Source organism: Phasianus colchicus, chromosome 3 (genome assembly GCF_987193195.1).
Source record: "Phasianus colchicus chromosome 3, bPhaCol1.hap1.1, whole genome shotgun sequence".
NCBI classification, from domain to species: domain Eukaryota; kingdom Metazoa; phylum Chordata; class Aves; order Galliformes; family Phasianidae; genus Phasianus; species Phasianus colchicus.
The window spans coordinates 48382460-48401483 of NC_143438.1; the positions used below are offsets into that span (position 1 = coordinate 48382460).

General features: G+C 38.6%; 1 protein-coding gene across 8 annotated transcripts in view; it reads left to right on the plus strand.

The window, feature by feature from the left end:
* Positions 1 to 19024, plus strand: part of GREB1L (GREB1 like retinoic acid receptor coactivator) — a 160442-nt gene that overhangs the window by 42846 nt on the left and 98572 nt on the right. For 4 of the 8 annotated variants that reach the window (XM_090137444.1, XM_090137442.1, XM_090137440.1 and 1 more), the window contains exon 2: positions 5060 to 5145. The exons of the other annotated variants lie outside the window; for them this stretch is intronic. The gene's annotated coding sequence lies outside the window, so the exon portion shown is untranslated. The remainder of the gene's footprint in view (positions 1 to 5059; positions 5146 to 19024) is intronic. 8 annotated transcript variants of the gene reach the window in all.

Genomic DNA, 19024 nt, shown 5'->3' on the forward strand with positions numbered 1-19024 from the left:
AACTCTGTCCTCTGTGTTCCAAAGTGCAGTTTGTGCTGAGGGGAACTGATAAATTTAAAAAATGCATGTTGAAAATTAAATCTATTTTCTGTGTTGTCAGAGTGCCTTTCTGGTCTGGAATAAATCCTATAAATTGTTTCTTTCAGCCAGTGTGCAGAGGTAAGAGAATACACTGGTGAGTCTTCCTGTGTCCAGGCTGTCATTATGTGTGCTGGGAAAAATAGGAGGCACTGCAAACGTTTAGGGGCAAAATAATGTAAGAGAACTGTCTTCTGCAACATGTTGGGGTCAAACTGATGAGTAAATGGTTCAAGACAGTGTCCCTGTATTATCCATAAGAGGGTTATTATTCAGATGGTGATTTTCTTTATTTTGAAAATGAGGCTTGCAATGATCTGTCTACCATCATTATTGGCTTCCCCTTACCTGATGTTCCATAATTCCTTCTAACTTTCTACAGCTAGACTGATTTTTATTTAACAGAGCTTCTGGTCACTGTTCTTTACTCTTCTATTTTCATTTCCTTGTTTCACTGGAGAAAAGCACTTGTGATTTCAATGAATAAGAATTTGTATTCAACTGACCATAGAATCACAGAATGGCCTCGGTTGAAAAGGACCACAATGATCATCTACTTTCAACCCCCTGCTGTGTGCAGGGTCGCCAACCAGCAGACCAGGCTGCCCAGAGCCACATCCAGCCTGGCCTTGAATGCCTCCAGGGATGGGGCATCCACAACCTCCTTGGGCAACCTGTTCCAGTGCCTCACCACCCTCTGTGTGAAAAACTTCCTCCTAGTATCTAACCTAAACCTCACCTGTTTCAGTTCAAGACCATTCCCCTTATCCTATCACCATCCACCCTCTTAAACAGCCATTCCCCTTCCTGCTGATATTTGGGTTCTACTTGTATTACTAGTATATTGCATTCTTTTGAGAAGATAATTGTTTTGTAAGTTCAGCTTGAGGTTAGCACATCAGACTAGAGGAGGTGAAGAATGGTTTAGTTCAAGGTAAAGGGTCAAGTAGAACTATGTCTTTTATATCGTGGTAGTGCCACGTTAAGGATATCAGTTTGTGAGTAAAAGAGGAAAACTTATGAAACGATGATAAATATTTATGTAAAGCTATGGCATAGGGTTTGTTAATATGATGGATTGTGTAGTAGTGCAGAAAGGGGCTTCTGTTGTTTTTCAAAGCACTTACACTGATGCTTAGAAGAAACAAAGCCATTCCAGTCCATAATTCATTTAATGTGCTACAGACAAATTGCTAACGCACATTAGAGAAAAATTGTAGGTGTTTTTTTGTCTTTTTTAGCCAAATTCTCAATGTGTTAGAAGAATTCTTGTATCCATTTCTGAGTAATGCTAGATAACTTCATCACCTGTTTGATGAGAGAGAATAGCTTCATAAAAAAGTGATTTCAGCTATAAGACTCTTAGTAACCAGTTATGAGGCAAGGGAAATCAGCTGAAAAAATGTTGATTCTGGTCATGAATTTAAGTGAATGACTTTCTGCTTTCACTTCAATGCTCTGGGTCATTGTATGATATGGACTGGGGTCCTCAGAAGAGTTTTGCTTCCAGATTCTGCGGAAAATGTACAGCTCCTCTATGCCTCTGTTGCTGCCTCAATAAAATGAGGATGATGTGGTGATACTAGGAGGCTTTTAAAGTGCTGTACGACAGTAATGATAAGGTGTTACGATTTTCTGTGACCAAGCCTAAGGGTCCTTAATTCAACAGTCCTGTCGTGACCTTGGGTCACTGTGCATCATGCTGCTGTCATGAAGCTGTGGACATATTAGACCACAAATTCTGTTCCTGGCATATGCCTGAACAGTTATTAATTTGCCTTTTGTGTTCAGATCTTCTGTTTAATTTGAATTAGCTTAGCTGTAATTTGAGTTAAAATGCCTTGGTCTCTGGTTTCTTTGTGAGGTCAGGGTGCTGCGTGTGGACAGCCTGCTGGCTGTCCCCACTCAGGCTGTTTTGCAGCAAAATGGACTCTAAAGTCCAAGGCCCTTTGTCAGCGAAGCAGACTGTGTTTACCCATGGCAGTGTTGCTGCTCATTATCTACATCGTTGTCAAATGGTTATATAAAATACAGAGGGATGGGGGGGGGGGGGGGGGGCAGGCTGTGTCTGGCTCCGTATTGCTGAGGAGCAAATGCAGCCCTTGCAGGCTGGCACAGCCTTTCCCCTCACCCAGAGAAAGACTTGTTTTATTCTTGGGTTTTTTTTTTTTTGGCCAGATGTTTTAGTAGTCTGAGTATGGTAATCCAGGCTCCAGCTTATATAGAATGGTTAGTTACCCAGCTTGTTGCTGAAGCGAGGCTTTTTCTTTCCTGTTTAATTTCTGCAAGGCTTGTAATTGTAAACCTTATTTTTTTTTTTTTTTTATTGCAGATTATTCTTAGTAGGATTACATTTAACTACATCTCCTTTGAGACCTGCCTGCCTGTCACCCGTTTGTATAACACGAGGTCACACACACCAGTTTGTTCTTTCAGACAATTCAGAGCCGCTGCTTCTTACTCTGTTCCACTCCTCATGCTCTGTACTCCATACAGAAAGACACTGTGGCTTTCTGCCCCTGGGAAGGAGATTCTGCAGATGTTTTCCAGTACCCCAGGTCGCTCATTCTGACCTAGGCTGGTTGGTGCACTGTGAATGCTCAGAGCAATCGGATTGTTTGCAGGCGTGCCCTTCTGTACGCTGCCCTTTCTCAGGTGTCCAGTGAGGCCCAGCCCAGCATGGGCCCTAATCCTGCCCCAGAGCCTGCAGGCTGCCCTCCTGCTTACACCCAGGCCCACTGCCCTTGTGCATTGCTCCTGAGCAGAATAAGCCCTCCTGCACTGCATCTCTCATTGGAAAAATAACTCAAGGCACAAACATAGCGCCTCAACGGGCTGAAATGTGTGTGTATCAGGGAGGAGGGGAATAACGAGTAGGGGAAGATTTATGCCTTCCTTTGCGCTGTTGCTTGGTAACAGAAAATGCCTCTTAAGCCTATTTTTGGTGAGGGGAGGGGTGAAACTTGATTCAGTGACCATCTGTCCCAAGCCAGTTGATTTCCTGTTGAGCTGTCCTTTGTTTCTGTCAAACAATTGATTGTTACCCTTTGCAGATAAGGATACTGTTGGTGACATTGCCCTGAATCAGCAGGTTGGCTTGCAGAGACCGCAAATCAGACCTACCACTTTTTTTTTTTCTTAAATGTTTTGGGTTTTTGGTTTTTCTGAGGCCACTAATTGCGTTTTTTTTTCTTGTTTTTATTTGTCTGTATTGCTCCCTCTTTTTTCTTTTTGATTTGTTTTCCTTTTTGGAGAATGTCCATCAGTACAGTATTAGAGTGGCACAAATTTAATTGTGATTTTTTTTCAAGAAGTAATAATGCTCTTTCTGTGGTGTGAAGTCATTGGGGAAAAAGCCATAGTTTTGGCTGCATAACCTTTCTGACAGTGACGGGAGCAGAAGTTAACTGAAGTCACTATTGAAGAAATCCCTGCTGTTTCTTTGAAACAAAACCAAAGGTTTCTGTGTGGGTTTTTTTGTTTTGTTTTGCTTTTAGTTTCAAATGAAATATTTGCTATTGTTCTTGCTTACTTGTTAGAAAATCATTCTCTGTTTGAGTATCCTGATGTTTGCTTAGTTAGTAATAGATAGATTTAAACTCTGATTAGATTATTTTTGTCATCTTCATTTATATTCCAAAAGCCCATATTTTTCCTTTAGGTTTATGTTCGCAGGGTACAAGGCATGTGCTCTGTAGCTACCTTTATTGGTTAAGCATTCGGATTCTATTTTCCTTCCTGCCTTGAATTATAACGTTCAGAGAAGAGGGTGATGCTTTGGTTATTGGCTGAAAAAAGAGTAAGGAATGTGTCTCCAAAGAGACAAGTAATATCAGCAAAAACAGAAGATATGTAGTCTGAAGCTTTTCAACATTGTCTTGGATATATATTGGATTAGGATCTTTTTGAGCTGGTAGCAAGGTACCTACTAAACAGTTTTTAGTGGAAGTTGCGTCAGGCATACTTGTGGGTTTTCATTACTTCCTTTTTGAAGCTGCATGAGATGATTAAAATCTGTGACTTTGCTTAACAAGAGTTTCATATCAAACACTGACCCATGTCAGTGAGCCTGTGGTTAGATGTGTGATAGCACTGTGGCTTACTTGCCGATTAGCCACCTTTTGTATCTTCTTTTTTGGTTGGCTGTTTATATACTTGAACCTCAGCCTTTTCCCCCTGTTGTGTTGGTGTTGGTTTGCCATATACTGTGATCTGGCATAGGAAGTGATCCACTTGAAAAGTACTTTTTCTAGGTTAGTTTTTCAGGTGTGTAAGTTCCTTGATCCAGCACACCAAGCAGAGGTGTGCAATGATATGTGTGACTGGATATAATCTTTTTCATTAGTTAATGATGAACGTATTGAGCTGTTTACACATATGAAGTTTCTGCTAAGTAGAGAAATACTACATTAGTTTGAGAATTCTGTTAACAGAAGTACAGACAGTTTTTGTAAAACAAATTGAACAAGCATATTTGCTGCTTTCTGCCTTTCTTGTGCTAGAGATTAGTAGACAACATCAAGATCTCTTTTAGCCATTTTATACTGTCTTGAAAATCCAAAAACATTTGTGTAACTGTGTAAATTAGGTTGTTGTTTGGGGCTAGGGAGTTCAAACTGTGCAGAGAGGGAGCTGTTCTGAATTGTCTTGAACTGATTCTTTTTTCCTCCTACCTGCAGAAATGAATTTTTTTTGAAGGTGGAAAAAATAAGAGCTTAATTTTCTTTCAGGTTTGAAAATCCTGTCCCATGTATTTTTCTGGCATGCAACAGTTATTTTTCTGGCGAAGAGTAGTTATTTTTATGTTGCTAAGCTGTATAGCTCAAACTGTAGGGAACAGCTCTCAAGCAGGTGAGTCAGTGGTGCACGCAAATGACAGAGCAGTTAGGATTCTGGTTTGCACCTATCTCCTTGCTTTCTTGAATTGCGTTGTACTGCATTTCTTCCATTAAAACGGATCTTGCGTGTCCTTTGTTCACAGATAAAAGCAGCTGCAGATCTGCTGTTCAGAGGGCGCAGCACCTGTGGCTTACCTTACATGCAGAAGAGCAGTAATTTGAGAAGCAGGTAGGAGACTGGCGTCTGCTTGCATTCACCTTCTCATGTTGCTGTTGCAAGGATGCAATTATTTATGTATGTCTCTTGCCTTTTGAATGCAGTCAAGCAGAGTGTGAGCAGTGCGTTTCAGTGCTGGAGCATTCTGCTTTGGTTTTTTTTGAGGAAGAGACACATGTGGGGTAGGGTCTTGAGTGGTAGGGTTGTGATCAAGTTGCTTTTTCATACTGGTGAACTAATGTTAGCTCCTTGCGTATGATATTGTTAGTAGGATCTTATTGCAACTCAGCCACCATTTACAGAACCAATAGCGGCGCTGTCCTTGATAAAAGTTTGAGAAATCTTTCTTTCCTGTGGTATGAAGGCCTACTTGTGGTATGCAGGAGAGTGTGTTTGGTCACTGTATCAGTGAATTCTTGCTCTGAGAACAATGGTGCTGTCCTGTCCTCTCCAGCCCATACCGCTATTTTTAAAACCATGTGCATCAAAGGTAAAAGTGCCAAGCTGCTCTTCTCCCAGGAAGGTGTAGCTACCTGTACCAGTGGTAGGCTTTTCATGAGGGAAAGTAACTAAAAAAAGATTTTTATGGAATGTTTCTTTCTCCAGCAAATGGTTTTCTGCTGAATGTTATCTTTGGAAAGAAAAAGAAGAAAGAAGCATGAGCTTAAGGGAGACATGGTCAGCTACTTAATCATCTGTCACAGCCCTCTTCAGCCTTAGAGGCTGTTCCACAGGTGAATGCTTGCCTTTAGAACAGATTTGGCCCTTGGGCATGCTGACTGTGCTTATCCTCCAGTCTTTGCTTTTATTGGCTTGATTGCTGGCTGAGCTGCTCCTCTTGGACCACCTCTGCTAGCTTAATTCACATTTCATTTTAGGGAACTCAGTTTTCTAAAAGCAGGAGAATAGTCCATATGATCAGTCCTGCCCTGTGTTCTGCTTCATCTCATGTGCCCCTTGATGAATGGTGAGAATGCTTAGTTGTGGGCAGCAGTCTCTGGGAGATTTTCTGGAAGTACTTGGAACAGCTGCCTTTTTATCATTTGTAGTGAGAGAGAACAATCCATAGAGAAGCTTTGTAGGGTTTAGATGAAATCAACTGATTTAAGTTCACTTTCATTTCTGCTTCTTCAGAGAAGAATCATCCTGGTATTTGTAGAGCTGGAAGAGAATCTGCTGTTTTTGCTGGGGGGAACCTTTTGTGGGCTTGCTAGGCAGGGGAGGGTGCTCTTTCCCTGTTTGGGCAGGCAGGCAGGGCTGTGCCAAGCAGTGCATGTAAAACCAGTCTGATGGTATAAGTGATATAATAGATAGGAGGGAAAATTGGAGAGAAATAGAGTTTCTGGTAATTTATGCACACTTGTACCTGGTTTCAATAATACAAACACATTTTGTATGCTAAATAAATTCATTTATTTATATATTTTAGGAAACCTTTAAAATTATTTTTTAGAACTTGGTTTCTTTAAGATCCTTTTCTCCTTAAAAGTGATTACATTTATTTTGCCTCATTTACAGTCACAGAACTGAGTGACTGAAAAAGGAAGGGACTAATTGACCTGAAAATTGGGTTTCTGAGGCCTAAGCTAACATCTCAAACCTGAGGTGACCTTCTTTATGTCTGTGGCAGGAGAAAATGTGCTCTTTTATAATCTGCTGCCTCACTGCTCTTATGAATGCACTAACCGTTGTGGAGCTGAGCTTGTTTCTGGACACCTGATGGCATTCAAGAGGAGGGAAATAGCAAGCCCTTTTTGTATCTGCAAAAGATGTGAATGGATAATGAAATATTCTTCCATACATAATGACTAGTGGGCTTTCATTTAGGTATTCTTTTTGATTTAACTTAGAAGTTGGAGTTGCCTGGAGAAATACTGCTGTTTTGCTGTGTGATTAGGAGAACTAGTCTGTTCAGGCAGCCACCGAGGGTGTAAACTCAACGTTTCTGAACACTTCATGTGATTCTAAAATTAGGTGTTGCCACAGTGTGGTATTCATCCTATATGTTTGTAAATGACTGCAGAAGGATGCAAATAAATGGAGGCGTTAGTTTTGTGTTTATCAATGGTGTCTTGAAATGACAATTTCTTTGAATGAAAGCAGATAAAATGGAATGTATCAGTTTGAAGGGAGGTGATCAAATGTATGGGGAGATTAGACCAATCTCTCTGTTTGAGCTGCTGTTACCTTCCAGTTTCTTCTCATGTAAAGATTTGTCATCACATGATGGCCATGTAGGTCTTGTTTACTTCTGTTTTTCCCCTCACTGAGGAAAAAATGTTCTTTTCTCTTCTCTGTTTTTCTCACTGCAGCACCACTACACTTTATCATCATATCAAGGAAGTTGATCAAGCTTTTAGAGAAAACTTTAATTAACAGGATGTTTTTGTTGGCTGTATTGTTGCATGTTTGTAATTTGTAGTTGATTCCACAGTCCTCTTTTGAGGAGAATTAGCTGACTTTCTTGGGTTTTCTGAACGTGTCGGTGTTGTACTTGCAGAGGAAGAAACTGCATGAAGCTGTGGGTGTAAAGTTGGAGGAGCTTTTGGTGTGCTAGGGGCTGGCTCTAACATAATCCAGATGGTTGAGTTTCTGCTTATTTTTTCTGACATCTTTGCCTGGAGCTTTTTCAGATTGTTTTCCCAAGTGACCAGATACCAGCAAGGGGATGGTCTTGGAGTTAAGCCGGCTCAAAGCAGTGGTTGGAAGATCTTTGTTCTGATCCGTCTTGACCACAAAGTTCCTAGCAGACCCTGGGGGTCGGGCATTTGGAACTCCGTTGTTGTTGTGATCTTTTTTTTTTTTCTTTTTTTCCCTTTCTTCCTTTCCATGAGTAAAAGGAGCAGCTAAATTCTCCTTAGTGTTTGTGTTGAATTAACACCCCCATTAAAGCCTGTAAATAAACTGTTCGTGAGGTTACCAAAATGTCCTGAGCAGATATCTTGGCTTATTTTTCTTGCAGTACGTTTATTTAAAGTAAATTCTCTATTAAGTCACAGAAAAGTGGTTCTTTGTTTTACGCCTTGTTTTGGAATGCTATTTATTAGTGATATCCAGGGGGGTCAGAAACATAAATAATGTTCGTTTCAAGGTTTGTTGGGTGCAAATGGTGGGGGGTTCACACTGAAGAGAGCTGTTTTGTTTGGTGTGGCTAATCAGGAGTGAGGCTGGAATTGCTCATAGCTGTCATTCAGGTTTTGTTTCAAAGTCCAAGGGCCTACTGGGAAAAACAAAAAGCTAATGAAAGCTGACTGTATTTCAGCCCAAACCCTCTGGAATCCAAAATGATGTCCTGACACTCAATGTATTCTTATTCTCCTGCATTCCCATGGTTACTAAGGTAACAGGTTTTTAGAGGCTTTACATCTTCATTGTCAAGTATTTGCTACACTTATTGTTGCTGTTTGCAGATTAGGGCAATTTAAACAATACCTTTTGAAATGGGGACCAAAAAATACAAAAAGAAATATAGTAGAAATAGATGTAATGAATCAATTACCTTCTCTCGTTTAAATTTTCAGAGCTACTTCTCAGAGGCTTCATACAGAATGTAACATCAGTTTAGTGATTGGATTTTAGGCATGGCAGAATTTCCTTTTTTTTTTTCTTTTCATTTTTTTCATTACAGGACTCCTTGAATATAGATGTTAGAAGTATCACTTTGTAGCTTTGTGCCTTTCCCTAACAACAGAGTTGTCCTGAAGAAACTGAAGTTTGTATTTGCATCAGGGTGTTGTTTCTCTGATTAAAATACATCTGAGACAGTCACCTGAATTTCACAAACTGTATTACTGCTACAACACTGCATCGGTGAAATCATACTTTAAAAATGAAACATCCAGGGGCAAATAGGAGAAGACTTTTGTGTGTGTTTAACAACATACCAGAACTCTAGCCCAGGGTGCTCTGTTTGTGCTCCTTTGAATTCATTTAGCTAGAGCAGAACTGTGCTTCTTCCCTGGAAAACTGGATTGTGGTGGAGGCGATCAGACTTATTTTAAATGCATATTCTAGAAAATTACTTTTTAAATTGTCTTATTTTTTGCTGGCTTTTAGAAAGTCTGCAGCAGCAAACATCTTCTTTCTGTATCTGTGATCAGAGAGCTAATTAAAAAAAAAAAAATACTTGGTGCAGTGTTAACTCTTGAAACTACTGAGGACTTTACATTAAGCTGATTTATGCATTGGCTGTTAGGTGCGTAATTTTAAGCTCTGTGTCATAAAATCTTCCTTCTGTAAAATATGGATAATGTCCAGATATGAGTTAGGAGGAAAAACTGTAGGTCTTAGCCCGTGTGTATGAAGTACTTTGGAGGACTGTGATGCTGTGTGTGTAAGATTATGTGCCGAGATCATGACGTACAAGGTTGGAGCTCTCCCTGTTACTGATTTTTGGATGTTTTGGTTTTGGTGAAGTTTTAATCATATCACTAGATAATTATCATCATACATATAAGCTTTAATTAATTAAAAAAAAAAAAAAGAAACTTCTTGCATTTATATGAAGCAAGCTAGTGCTCTGATTGTATTTTTATAACATAGTTTAAATAATTGCCATTTTAAAATATTTTCACTAATGGTTTTTGGTGTGATTTCTTTTATTCCCTACACTCTCCTTTCCTCCTAAACAGCTTTTGCTCTTTGCCTGTTGCAGTTTAAATGCTTTTGAAGCAGCATAGTGCCTCACTATACAGCTGCTTACAGCTTGTGTTGCAGGAAATATGGTGTAAACGGAGTTTGAAGAGTCAGGGAAGACTTTCTAGCTGTTGTTAGAGCTCCTATTGATAAACAGAATATTGCTTTGTGCATCTCAAATCAATCACATTTGTGATTTCCTCTTTGCTCGTAACTGAGTTTGAGTATTTTCATTTAACTAACTCAACAGCTTATGTCTCATTCATGTAATGCAGTCTGGGCTCATCTTTAATTCTGCACTAGTGTTTCTACCGCTGCATAATAACTCTTGCTTAAGCAATGTTTTTTTTTTTAAATAAAATCTCATTTTAAATGGTATTATCTACAAGCCAGATTCTATTTCAGAATAAGTAATCCTACCAGATAATTTCTAGGAATAGGCAACACTTTTCCAGTGATGGAAGCAGTCTTTTTCATCTCTCTTTAAAGTGATTACTCTGACATAGCTGTATTATAAAGATTGGTGTTTCTGTGAGACTGAATGTATGAAGTGGGCTTGAGATTGAGTTTGGGATGCAGCGTTTTCTGTCTCTCCATGCTGCATTCTCAGGCACAGTACCTCACTGTTGTGCACAGCCCAAACCAGACCGAATGCAGTATGGTGTATGCTAAGTCCTCCTTGCTTGTCAGAGAGACAGTGTTTTTAGCTGAGAGCAGTCATACCATACTGGGGAAGATGCATGTTTTGTCTGTCCTTGAAGTGAGGCCATAGCCTTACACTCCAGAGCCATTTGCCCACGCACAGGCAGTAGCTGTGGGCAAGATCCCCTTACTGCTGAAATGATCCGCTAACTCACTGAGACCATGCCCTTGGATTGTGTTTTTTATAAAGGTTGGCTATATAAAGACAATGTTTTTACTACTTGTTTGCTGCTGAATATAGTTTCTTTGGAAACATGAGCTAGAGGCTCATGTTGGACGCCATTTTGTGAATGGCGCTGGCCTTGGCTTGGGCTTAGTGAGAGAAGTAGCTGTGTGTGCTGGGCTACAGCTGTCCCTACTGCTGTTACAAGGATGTAGCTGTCCTAAAGGAGACAGGGCTTAGGGGCTGATGTGTGGATTCTCCAAACACAGAGCAGATTACCCCATAAAAAGGAGGTGGCAGACCCGAAGGAGTGAAGCTGAAGGCAGGCTGAAGAACTCTCTGAGATGAAGGGCAGAAGGGTCTTGGCAAGCATCTAACACAAATCATTGCTTGAAAGTGTTTGTAGGGAAGTCTTTAATTTGATTAGGTTGTTTCCTTAATAGTTCTGCGTGTGTGATTGGTGCTTTGCCCTGGACAAAGGTGTGATTCGGTATAAGAACAGCTGTGAACAAATGAAGATGACTTCCTCTCTTTATAAAAAGCTACTTATAAATAAGACTTACGTGTTTAAAAAGCTAATTAAGGGAATGATAAGAAATAGGGTATGCAAAGAAAAAGTATACTTCTTTGCCATAAGACTTTAAGTTTTAATAAACAGTTTTATGTTTATTAAAGTGATTGTTTTTACTGCTGCTGTTGCAGGGCTGTTTATATTTAAATTTTCCCTCTCTTTACCTTGTAAAGCTTTTGAGATTCGAAGGTAGTAGTATTCAGCATGTGGCCCTTGTAAGCTTACTGAGATGGCTTGTAAATTCCTTAGTTTGAAGGGGGAAAAAAAAGAAGTGACCAAATTGTCAAGGCTGTAAGCACTGGCTTGGATGCAAAAAGAGTCTGCAAGAATTTGTTTGTGTTAAATAGAAACTTCTTATTGCTGTTTTAGAAACTTGGAACAATCATTACAAGTCAGTGTGGCAGGAGGCTGTTACATCTCCTAGCAGATTTTTTTTCTATTTTGTAATAGTTGTTTTCCTTCCCTGCCAGAAGAGCGATGAATGTTAACCCATCACCAGTGTACAGAGGCTCCCAGAGGAGACTGGTTCACTGTAGGGAATGGGGAAAGTTTCTTGGTGCTTTGTGTGTGCTCTGTCATTCTAGATGTAAGCATGCAGATCAACAGAGCTCTGCTTTTTGTCAATGGAAACAAACCTTCCTTCCCTCTTTGGCTCCCCATCCAATAAGCAGGAGTAAGTCTTGTGCAAAAACAGATCTTCATACATCTTTTTTTTTTTTTTCCAATTCTAACTTTTTTTTAAAGCAAGCTTTTTATTTCTAACAGAAGTCTTTTTTTTTTTCTTCTGGTGTTTGTTTTGTTTTCTTTAAAAACACCTCATAATCTCTTATCAGGAAATAAAGGGAGGAAATACAAGTGTTTCTGGCAATTTGTAATAGTTAGAAAAAAAAAAAAAGAAAAATAAAAGAAAAGGGGCTCCTAGCAACTGTCACAGTAAAATTATTAAGTATAGAGAACCTGTGTTTAGGGAAATAAAGGGAAGAGAATGGTCAGTGCAAGTGAGGCTGACTGAAATACTGCTTTTGTTTCTGGGAAAAACGGGGAGTGGGAAAAAGGAAACAAAAGCAAATTTATCAATAACATTCTGTGCAGTTAAAACTCATACTCCTTACTCTGCCATCTTGGATTTCTGTTTTTGTACGTATTACCTGATTTTGAGCAGTTCTAGGGAGAAAGTCAGTCGGCAAAAGGTAGATGATATTGCATGGCTGTGGCTGAACTGTGAGTTGAAGTAGTCTTCCTGGCAGCACATCAATCCTCTGGTGCTGTCCCCTGTGCAAGGGCACTCAGAAACTTGCTGCTGTCGGACAGTGCTGGCTTTTCAGAAAAATGCCCAACTTTGCCTTTGAAGAAAATCTGTGTGCCTGGATCTGGAACCTACACGTTTGCTTAGGCCTGGTTTTGCAAACACACTTCAAATACAGCATGAGAAAATATCCTCATACTCTGTGGAAGTTACAGTCTGAATTAAACAAACAGGAAAAAAAAAAAAAAATGCAGTGATAGAAACCCCATTTGGCTTAGGGTAAATTCACAGTAAACCTAGTATACAGTTAAATGGAAAGGCTTTACTTTATATAGAAATCTGTGGTCTGTGTTTAAAACAGATGTAACCTTCTTGTCCTAACAAAGGCAGTATTTCATTTCAACAAGAAACAAGGAGAATCAGTATGTCACCAAAAGGCAAATGTTACCTATATGGTGAGCACATAATATATTGCATGATGCAGAGTTGCAGAACAAGACATACAATATTTTGGACAGGGAAAGCCTGAGGACAGAATTCTTCACTCTTGCTCCATGCTGACCTATTTAGCTCCTGGACTACCTGTCCCTCAAGTTTGAATCAAGTGCCAATCCATTCAATTAAGAATCTCATTGCCTAGTTTCTGAATGATTACACAAATTAACTGATACTTCAGCCAGTTGCCTTTGGTACAAGAATGAGAAAGGATAATTATTCTGAAAATGGATGTTTACAAAAATAATAATTAAAGAGCAAGAAACCAAAAGAACTACTCATTTTTGTTATCTTCTTTGCTGAATTTCAGCTTTTGATTTTGTTCCTTAATGAATTGATGGGTCAGACAGTACCAATGGATATTACAGGAGCTGCTCTTATAAAAATGGAAGTTGATTTCTGCATGAAAGTCAACCATATACTAGCGTATATAGTACAGTATCTGTGGTGTACTAGAGAGAAGAAGAAGAAGTGAAGAGCTTGATCTTTTCCTCTTTTATTTTACCCGTACTGACTTTATAGTTTTCTTTTGACTTGAAAGTTTAAAAAGTGAAACAAAGCTTTTCTAAATATTTTATCCCTATAGATTAGTGTATGTGCACAGTTTATCTCAACAGCATTCAACCAAAAGCATGTATACTACACAATTCCTTGATTTATTAGATTTTTTTTTTGTAATGTACGTTAAAATGGCTTAGTTTAGAAAACTGAAAGTAATTTGATTTTTGTTCACACAATATTTGAAGGAAAAATTGTTCTCGTTTTTGTGGAAAACTTGACCAATGCATGTGAAATGCTGCTTTTCTGCCAATGTTCTAGGTTCTATTTTAAATTCCTTCTGACAGGTCCTCTATCATTATAGTCTTAAGAAAGAAATGTATCCAATAGAAACCTTTCTCTACAACACAGTTATTTTTGACAAACTGTGATGTTAGTGCAATCATAAGAAGCTTTTACTTTCATTCAAGGCATGAAGTGTACGTTCTCATCAAGATGATGGTCAGCGTGGATATTGGAGGAGATTCCAGTAGATGATGTGTGTGTATTTTTAGAAATGTGTGTAGTGTTTCTGTGTAAATCTGTCTAGAGCTATGTAACTAACAGTGCCAACTCTTATAGTAAATTTGAGAACAGAATTTTGTGACTTCTATTTTTATTTATTTATTTATTTTGATGGAAGGTGCTCACATGCTGTTATTTTTAAATAGCAGTCAGAATGATTTACATGCCTTTGGATCTTTCAGCCATACAGTGTTAGCCATCAGTTGATTAGATCATATTTACCTCAGTAATATCCAGGTGTGGTTGAGCACCAGAGAAAAGAGCTATAGTTTGAATGCCAACTCTCTGAAACTGTTGACTTTTTTCACAGTCTAGAAAGTTCAGGTTTTTGATGCTTCAAAATAATTATTCCCATGGGAAGAGCTTGTTTGCCTGAACAATTAGGCAGCCTAGTGATATATCCCCATTGATGAAGATGACAATGATGAAGAAGCACAGGCATCATAGAAACAAGCAATAAACTTTATTCCTGGCATGCTAGCAGCTGTTTAAAATGGCTTATATTACCAAACAAGAAAAGTCTTGAACATATAAATAAGTGTTGTGTATCATAGTCCACACTGAGGAAAAATGGAATGAAAAGTAAGAATATTCTTTGTCTTTGAAGTGGTTTTCTCTTATGGGAGAATGGATCATAGAAATGACTTGAGAACCTTTTGCAGGCTACAACATTTTATCCATATTCATATATATAAATATATATATATTATGAATTGACTTAGTTCATCAGCATAATGATTCTGAAGAGGATTGGAGAGGTGGAACAACCTACGTCATTATCTGTGGAGAGCAGCATTTCTGGGAATCGTTAACGTCATTTCTAAATTAAGTAATTTCTTTAAAGAATGTCTCATTATCAGCATGGCAGCTCTAAAAATCTGGAGAGGATGTGAAGGCCGTGCAATAAATCTAAATTAAGTCATATATTGAGTAATATCCTCTTTGTTATTTAATGCTTTAATAGAAAAGTGATTAGACATTCTAGTGTATTCGGATAATTCAAACAAAATGCATCTAATGTTAATTAATTACACAATGTTTTTCAGGTATGATTTAACCCTTGAGTCTTAAATATGTGGAGTGTTACAGTCTCTAGTTTGATGCTGGTTGAATGCGCTTCTGGGAGAGCATGTGCTGCTGTTCACCTCAGTAGTGCTGTAGCTGTGTGAAACAGGGCCAAATGAATACAAAAGATTGGTTGCAGCTGACTTTGGTTTGCAAAAAGGGATACAGTGGAAACGAGGAGGCCAAAGGGGTTGTCTTCCATCTGTGCTGAAGATGCAAAGTCATGCTATCTAAAGGAGAAGAAAGATGACATTGCCCTTTAGCCTTGGTTTAATGTAGGTCACTTGGGTCACCAGATGACATGACTTTAATGGCCAAACTGCTTTTAACAATTGCCTTGGGCAGTGTTTAATTTTAGTGATCTTTTGGCAGCCTTCAGGAGAAGGGAGAGGAAAATTCCACCTTATCTTCTGGTTTTCACACAGTGCACACTCAGCTGTTTCTGTGATCTTTTATGACTGGTCAGCGTAGAGCAACATGTGTCGATGTGATTATCCACGTATGAGAAGTGTCATTTACTTCCAAGCTGCTGGAAAGCTGTCAGAACGGTTATTATTTTTTTTTGTTTTCTCACCTAATTTTCTTGCTGATAAAAGCCTAAGGGACTGAGCAGGCAGAAAAAATGTCTTCATACCATCTTTGTAATAGCTTGTCAGGTTCTCTTCCTAAAAGAGAGTTAACACTGAATTTTTTTTTTTTAAAGATATCTATACAGAAAATATATTTGTATTTGATAACTTCATATACTCTTTAGTGCTGAAATTTTTCTACTGAAGTGTAATACTTGTGAACATTTTTTTACTATGGATTGAAGATACTATATAGCTAAGTGCAACATTGGTTTATAATAAATCTTGGGCTGGGTTCACTAAAAAGTTCAGCATTCTTGGGCTCTTTATATGCAGAATTTCTAGTCAGCTTGGGTTGACCTACAATTTACTATCCTGCTTTCATGTGTAATATTTCTGTTAGTGTTGTGAAGCACTATAACAATTAATCACATACCATAAAAACAGATAAGGAATAGTAGAGCTGAATTCCTATTGTCCTACTTCTTTTTTGTCCTAGGGATGGACTAGGATAATGGTACAGGGGATATACGATGTTCCTTTGCAGAAATGCCTCATATATCTTGGAATGTGCGTGCGTGTATTTCCGTTCTGTATAGATGCTTTTCTTGAGTTATTGCTCAGAAACAATGTCTCAATGTTGTAATGGAGAGTGTGATTAACATGCTAGCTTAATGGACTGTAATGGTGGGAAGAAAAAAAAAAAAAGACAAAAGCAAATGTTACTAAAGAAAAAAAAAAAGAGAGAATAAAGCAGAAAACATGGTTCTGCCATGCACATTCATCTTTTGTGTATCAAATTACTGAATGTCATATGCAGTTTGTCTCACTTTCCCTTTTATGCAATAACAGTATTAACACTGGGGAAAAAGACACAGAGAAGGGTAGTAAGAGACCAAAGATGTAGAACTACTGTATCAGGAACAATTAACTAAACTTAGCCTGGGAGGAAGACTGCTGAGGTCCACAGAATAATGTGGGGCAGATGGTTGACCTGGTCACGTCTTCTGTGGAAAAAGAGGAGCATCAAATGGAATCAGTAAGTGGCACACTGAGCATGAGTAAAAGGTGGTAACTGCAAGTGTAAGGTGAACTGTGATGCCCTGCTTTCAGGACACTGGCATGCTGGAGGCTGAAGTGTTTTTTAGGGAAGCTGGACAAGTTCATAGCTGCTGTTAAATGAGCCTTGAGCTCATGGATCAGTGGAGGTTGGGGTGGTACTTTGGATAGTTACTCCTAAAGTAATGTCATGGTTTCTGTATTCTTCTAAGCATCAGCTATTGGTCACTGTGAATGAAGTTAGGAGGCCTGTGGGCTGACCCACCTATGTCTGGTTTTAGGTTGTTGTGACCATCCCATAATTCTTTATTTGAGATTTCACTGGATTGAATGGGATGAGCTGTGGAAAGCCTTCCAGTTCTGGTATTGCTCACAGTGCTTTTTCTGCTGGCAGTGAGCCAGAAGAAAGCAGTACACAGTTTTCTGAACTGTGTTGGTTTTGTGATAAAACTAAGTACTCAAAGGAATTTGAGGAGCACTGAAACAACCTACATTTTCTAATATTTCCTAAATATTTAGATTTTTTTAGTTAATGGGAAGGGTCAGTTCTTTCAGCAGGTTCTTCTTATGTTACCTTTCCTCAGCAGCTGGGACAGTCAAATGTGCTGCCTAACTGGCTAGGTTCCCTCATGAATATTGAGGGGACTAAATATCTTTTTGTACCCCTGTCTAATCTTTATGGAATTTATTCGTGAGTTTAAATGCAGTTGACAGAAAATGTAATTATGTGAGCCACATTTCCATCAGAAGTGGGCAAAAGCAAATGGTACAAAATAAATACAAATCATCAGAAAAAAAAATCCTTTTTCTTGACCCAAACAGTAATACTATAGTCCCCCAAAAGATTTAAATCTTTTTAAAGCTTTAAATGTAGTACGTCATTGCTTCAATCTGCACGGGAACAGAGGGGCATGAGGGTGACATCCAATTTTTCTTACATTATTTATTAACTGACAGAACATGCTGTGTTCTTGCTGGTTGTTAACAGCACGTGAATTATGAGGCCAAAGAGGTCTTCCCCATGACAATAGCCAATGTTTGTAAAAATGCAAAGGTCATGATTGTGGCTACTTTTTTTTTAAAATGCCAACTGGATAGTGATGACAATTACTGACCTAGACAGATTTTTGAAGGGTTTATTGACTTATCTCCTATACTTTATGAGCATTGATGATTTCGGTGCTGGTCTGACATCTGTGCTGTGCCATGTGAAGTGAGTTTGACCTCACAATGAAATACAATTCTTTCATATTTCTGTGAAAAGCAAGAACGTTTGGTTCTCCAGCTTTATGTTTCAGCACCGTAAAACTGCAATAGCATTATTTACCATCTTTAAGAGAAAAGTCACCTATTAGAAACATGTTTTTGCTTTCAGGATAGTTTTATTTTGCTTCTGACCTTTTTTTGAGGGGAAAAAAAAAAAAAAGAGGGTGGAGGAGTAACGGGGAATGTTCATTTACTTCCAGACCATATTGGGTTAACATGAATAGTACTGTATTTTCAAACAGACAGCAAATGTTATCAAATTCGAATTAAGACTTGATAAGTTAGTGCTGGGCCTTTCAAACAAAGCTTTTTAATGACCTTTTGCTGACGATACATGAATGTATGTTTTTGAATTTGTTTATGGATTTTATTCATGAATAATGTGTTTGGAGGAATTTATGGTTGTAGGCAATGTGGCCACGTGTTTTAGTTTCTCTCTCCTAGCTCTGGTGTTCAAAACTGCCTCTGTGAATTTTGAATCTGAACCAATTCTTCTCTACATACAGTGATCTTATGTATGTGTAGAAGTGTATTTTCTGGGTGGGATTTTCAAGGACTGAACTCCACCATGTTTTAGCCCCCTCTTATAAAGATTAAAAATTAGAAATGGGAAAAAAAGAAGAGAGGGCCATTATTTGGCCCTTTGGAAATCATGATTTTCAGTAACTGCATTGGATGGCTTTTGGAGTAGTAAAAGACAAGACTAGTATTTGGGAGGGGGGGTGCAGGTGGCTCATGGCCACACTGAGTCACAGCACTAGGGAATGCATTTCTTTGTAGCCTGAGAAGACGAGGCATTAGATGACCTAATCTTTTTCATCTTGAATTTTTCTCTTGTGACTACTTTCTTCATTGCCAAGGCTAAATGTGGAGCCTTGCTTTTTATTTCCTTTTACATAGTAAAATTTCAGCAGTGTAGAGCTGGTTAGTTTGAGCCTGTCTGAATCTGTACCTTTGAGCATAGTTTGATTTTTATCAGTTTACCAAACCATTGGTTTATTACTAAAAAGATGAACTTTCTTTGCTTTGTGATGAAAATTCTTGTCTTGAAAGAGGCT